The following is a 6,000-nucleotide window of genomic DNA, read 5'->3' as shown; positions in this document are numbered from 1 at the left end:
TTTTCTTCTCTGATTACACTGCCTAGAACCCCCAGTACAATGATGAAAGATGGTGAGAGTAAACATCTTTGCCTTATTCCTGATCTTCAGGGCTGTGATACAATAATAAATAAGAGAGAGAGAGAGAGAGAGTTCCTAAATCCCCAGAATTTTATGAGTGATAGGAGCATCTCTTGCTCTAAGTAGGCCCTCAGATAGTTCCAGGACAGGGTCACCAGAAACCGAAGTACGATTTCAGGGTTGGAACTTCCAGCCCCACCCCACCTCCAGGAAGGAAGAAAGACTAGGGGTTGAGTCAAATCACCAATGCTAATGATTTAATCACTTGTGCTTACCCAATGAAAGCTCCATAAAAACCCTTAGGCAGCAGGGTTTTAGAGAGCTTCCAGGTCATAAACTCATCCATGTGTCAGGAGGGTAGGGGCCCCAGCACCCTGGACAGCAGCTCCTGTGCTTGAGACTCTTCTGGACCTCACCTTATGTACCTCTTCAGCTAGCTGCTCCATCTGGATCATTGATAATAAACCGATAATAGTAAGTAAAATGCCTTCCAAGTTCTGTGAGCTGTTCTAGAAATTATAGAACTTAACTTGTGACTGGTGTCTGAAGTGGGGGCAGTCTTGAGGGGCTGAACCCTTAACCTGTGGGGTCTGTGCAGACTTGAGGGGCTGAACCCTTAAGCTGTGGGGTCTGTCAGTAGTCAGTGTCAAAACTGAATTGACTTGTAGGACATCCAGCTGGTGTCCAGAGAATTGGAGAATTAGTGTAGAGAAAAGAAAACATACTTAGTGTCAGAAGTATTGTGGCCAGTCTTTGATCATCAAACATGTTAACTGTAGGTTTTTCATAGTGGTCTTCTGTCAGATTGAGAAAATTTCCTTCTGTGCTTTGTAGGTTGTATTTTTTTTTAAGATTTTTATCTATTTATTCATGAGACACAGAGAGAGAGAGGCAGAGACACAAGCAGAGACACAAGCAGAGGGAGAAGCAGCCTCCCCACAGGGAGCCCAATGTGGAACTGGATCCCGGGACTCAGGGACTGAGTCACCCAGGGGTCCCACTGGTTGTATTTAATCACAGAATTATTATTTGTTTTCCCTTATTTCTGTAAGAAATATAGATATAGATATAAATATAATATATAATATATAAACAAAACTATATACATAAATATAAACAAAATTAACTTCAATTGTATCAATAAAAAGAGGTTACTATGTTTCTTGTCACCACTTCTTCTGTCCCATTTTTAAGTGTTGAGCTTAATGTCCTTCTGGAGTATATCTTTCAGTATTTTAAAGAAAGATTCTTTTTTTTTTAAGTTCTTGTAAAGGAGATTTCCTTCAAAGAGGTGGTAAATTTTCTGAATTTCTTTCTTAAAACAATCTTTATTTAGTACTTCTACTAGAATAATACGTTATCTGGCTGTACAGTTTTAGGTTCATATTCTTTCCACTTAGAGATTGTTTAAGCATATTTCGCCATTGTTTTCTTGTCAATGAGAAATTTCCTGATGTCAATTAGATTTTCTGTCTCTCTTTCTCATCCCCACCCCCAGGGGCCTTTAGGGCATCTCTCCATTCTTAGTTTTCTAAGATCCTCTACACTGTGCCCTATTTTATGTCCCACACACAATGTTCAATAGACCATTTTGATCTAAGGAGTCATGACTTGCTCAGCTCTGGAAGTGTTTGCTTCATTTTTGACCATTCCCCTCCAGTCTCCCGGTCCTCTCTTTGTGGATTTCCAACTGGGTCATTTAATTTCAGCTTACTGCAAGCTGACAGCATGGTAAAACCCTGTACACAAGAATGAACGACTGGGCAAGATTCTCAGAATCTTGTCAATTCAATTAAGTAAGCCTCAACTAAATTTCCTGGGAAGGGTGTCATAAAATAATTAAATTTCCCATTGTAAATGGACTTTCTGAAGATTAAACTTTCAGGGACAGCATGAAATTAATAAATTACGGTTTATGGGAAACATGATAGTTCATTTCTTTCAAACTTTTATCAAACCAATCACTCTTTCCTGGGGTACTTATGCAGATGAGCATAAGGCATACAAAGGATATATATGTAAGATTTCTTCAGATTATTGCATAATTTCTTCAATTGATGCCTCTTTCTTAGTTTAGACATTTATTGTGATGGGTTTGCTTTCTTTTCCTTTTAAGACATGTCCACTGACAAATGGAAATATATTGTGAATATAATTTAATAACCAAGCTTCAATGGTAAAAACCATTCATTCATTTTATGGGACATTTCAAGTTTTATGCAAGAGGCAGCTGGAGTTTTATTAAGCACATCGATTATTAATTCATCACACTTACAAGACTTATTTGCTTATTTTCCATATTATCTCTGTCTAGTAGTTGAATTGAGTTGCTTTTTATTACACTGGTTTTCACTGTGATAATAAAGCATAAAAACAATGAGAGTTTTCATTCTCCTGTCCTCCCTTTCCTTCAGTTTAGTCGAGGACCAGAGTCTGAGGTGGAAGGAAAGAGAGACAGAGAAGATATATAGGGAAACAGAGACCTTTGCACCACTCACAAGTGAGTCAGGAATCTGTATAATGGAATAGGAGCACCCCACAATCCATCCCTGGACCAAAACCCACCACTGCTGCTCACCTGCATGTGTCACAATCATAAGTGAGGCCCTCTATACCTCTCCAGCTTGCTAGATCTTTCTTACCTGCTGTGCTTCCCCCTGAAATCCCTGCCAATTGTGTCTGTATCTCTATCTGATTTGACTTCTCTTTTAAGACACATCTCAAAACCCTTTTCATCAAGAAGTCTTCTCTGAAGCTAATTTGCCTGGCATTTCCCTTTATAAATGTGTATAACATTTATAGGCCTCAAAATAGCAACAAAAATGATTTCACTAGGAGGCCAGGCAAGATGGCAGAAGAGTAGGGTCCCAAATCACCTGTCCCCAACTTACCTAGATAACTTACAAATCATCCTGAAAACCTACAAATTCAGCCTGAGATTTAAAGGGAGAACAGCTGGAACACTACAGAGAGAAGAGTTTGCACTTTTAACAAGGTAGGAAGAGGGGAAAATTTTTTAAAAAAATAAATAAATAATCAAGTGGGGGAAGGGCCCCCACGAGGAGCTGGGCTAAGGCCAAGCGGAAAAGCCTCCAGGACAGGAAAGCCCAGCCCCGGAGAAGCAGAACTTTTAAAACTCCGCACCAGATTCTTCCCGGGGGAAAGGCACTCATAGGGAACTCGAGCAGGATCCTAGAGGGGCAGTGGAGCGTCCAGGCTCCCGGGGTCACTAACAGAGGGTGTGCCGCCAGGGAAGAGCTCGCCACACACCGTGGGCCAAGCTTGGTAAAGGGCTGGAGCGCGCGCCAGGTGGGGCCTCAAGAGAAGCTTAGGCAGAGTGTCTGGGCAGAGGGACTGCATGGCCCGGGGAGTGCAATTCCAGCGGTGCAGGTCCCTGAGCCCAGGGCGCCAGGAGACACAGCCCAAGATCCTGTGGACAGGCGGAGACCAGGAGGACACAGGACAGCGACAGTGAGGACGCTCCTGCCGCCAGGTGTGCCGGAGCTGTGCAGATCAGCACCCCTGCTGCTCCGGGAGCATCCACAGTTCAGACTGGAAGCTGCGGTAGTTACTGGGGGAGCTGACTCCAGGGCTAGGGAGCTGGCCACCGCCAGTGTTGTTGTTCCTCCTTGTGTCACCTTGTGCCTTGGACGGAGTGGGACCCCAGGGAACAGGGGCCTCACAGGATAAACAGCTCCCACTGAGCCATGCACCTGGCAGGAGGGCGGGCGGAGCAGCTCCCTCAGGTGCACACACCTGAGAATGCAACAGCAGGCCCTTTCCCCAGAAGACAAGCTGGAAGGACAGGGGAAAGCAAGTTCTTGACTGAGCAGCACTGGAAAGCTCCAGAGGAAGTGGAGGAATTTACAGTATATAGAACCAGAGGATACCCCTCTTTGTTTTCTGTTTTTGTTTGTTTGTTTGTTTTTTATTTTTTTTTCTTCCCTTTTCCAGTACAACTCATTTTTAGCTGCTCCACACTGAGGAAAATGACTAGAAAGAACTCACCACAAAAGAAAAAATCAGAAACAGTACTTTCTCCCACAGAGTTACAGATTTGGATTACAATTCGATGTCAGAAAGCCAATTCAGAAGCACAATTATAAAGCTACTGGTGGCTCTGGAAAAAAACATAAAGGGTTCAAGAGACTTCATTAATGCAGAATTTAGATCTAATCAGGCAAAAGTTAAAAATTAATTAAATGAGATGCAATCCAAACTGGAGGACCAAAAACGAGGGTTAATGAGGTAGAAAAAAGAGTGAGTGACATAGAAGACAAGCTGATGACAAGGAAGGAAGCTGAGGAAAAAAGAGAAAAACAATTAAAAGACCATGAGGAAAGGTTAAGGGAAATAAATGACAGCCTCAGAAGGAAAAATCTACGTTTAATTGGGGTTTCAGAGGGCGCCAAAAGGGACAGAGGGCCAGAATATGAATTTGAACAAATCATAGCTGAGAACTGCCCTAACTTGGGGGAGGGAAATAGGCATTCAGATCTAGGAGATAAAGAGATCCCTGCCTAAAATCAATAAAAACCATTCAACACCTTGACATCTAATAGTGACACTTGAAAATTCCAAAGATAAAGAGAAGATCCTTAAAGCAGCAAGAGACAAGACATCCCTAACTTATATGGGGAGAAATATTAGATTAACAGCAGACCTCTACACAGAGACCTGGAAGGCCAGAAAGGGCTGGCAGGATATATTCAGGGTCTTAAATGAGAAGAACAAATATGCAGCCAAGAATATTTTATCCAGAAAGGCTCTCATTCAGAATAGAAGGAGAGATAAAGAGCCTCCAAGATAGGCAGAAACTGAAAGAATATGCCACCAAAAAACCAGCTCTGCAAGAAATATTAAGGGGGACCTTGTAAAAGAAAGAGGAAGCCCAAAGAAACAATACACAAAAACAGGGACTGAATAGGTATTAGGATGACACTGAATTCATATCTTTCAATAGTAACTCTAAACATGAATGGACTAAATGATGCCATCAAAAGACGCAGAATTTCAGACTGATTAAAAAAAGCAAGACCCATCTATTTGCTGTCTACAAGAGACTCATTTTAGATGTAAGGACACCTACAGCATGAAAATAAAAGGTTGGAGGACCATTTACCATTCAAATGATCCTCAAAAGCAAGGTGGGGGTAGTAATCCTCATATCAGATAAATAAAGCTTATCCCAAAGACTGTAGTAAGACACGAAGAGGGACACTGTATCATACTTAAAGGGTCTATACAATAAGAGACCTAACAATCATGAATATTTATGGCTTAATGTGGGAGCTGCCAACCATCTCAATCAATTAATAACCAAAGTAAAGAGATACTTAGATAATAACACACTGATAGTAGAGGACTTCAACACGGCACTTTCTGCAAATGACAGATTCTAAGCACAACATCTCCAAAGAAACAAGAGCTTTAAACGATACACTGGACCAGAAGGATTTCACAGATATTTACAGAACTTTACATCCAAACCCAACTAAATACACGTTCTTCTTAAGTGCACATGGAACTTTCTCCAGAATAGATACAAATCAGGTCGCAAATCAGGTCTTAACCAATACCAAAAGACTGGGATTGTTCCCCTGCATATTTTCAGACCACAATGCTTTGAAACTTGAACTAAATCACAAGAAGAAATTTGGAAGAAACTCAAATACGTGGAGGTTAAAGACCATCCTGCTAAAAGATGAAAGGGTCAACCAGAAAACTAGAGAAGAATTAAAACGATTCATGGAAACTAATGAGAATGAAGATACAACCATTCAAAATCGCTGGGATACAGCAAAAGTAGTCCTAAGAGGGAAATACATCGCAATACAAGCATCCCCTCAAAAACTGGAAAAAATTCAAATACGCAAGCTAACCTTGCACCTGATGGAACTGGAGAAAGAACAGCAAATAAAACCTACAGGGATCCCTGGG

At 41.5% G+C, this 6,000-nt stretch overlaps 1 long non-coding RNA gene across 1 annotated transcript in view; it reads right to left on the bottom strand.

Annotated features, from left to right (window-relative positions):
- Positions 1-372: 372 nt before the first annotated feature.
- The window catches only part of LOC140614520 (uncharacterized), a 40,750-nt gene continuing 35,122 nt past the window's right edge, over positions 373-6,000 (bottom strand). Inside the window, exon 3 of the long non-coding RNA XR_012015368.1 lies at positions 373-506. This is a non-coding gene — a long non-coding RNA (uncharacterized lncRNA). The remainder of the gene's footprint in view (positions 507-6,000) is intronic.

Source organism: Canis lupus, chromosome 22 (assembly GCF_048164855.1).
Source record: "Canis lupus baileyi chromosome 22, mCanLup2.hap1, whole genome shotgun sequence".
Classification (NCBI taxonomy): domain Eukaryota; kingdom Metazoa; phylum Chordata; class Mammalia; order Carnivora; family Canidae; genus Canis; species Canis lupus.
Note: the sequence above shows the minus strand (reverse complement) of the source record. Positions and strands in the feature narration are given on the sequence as shown.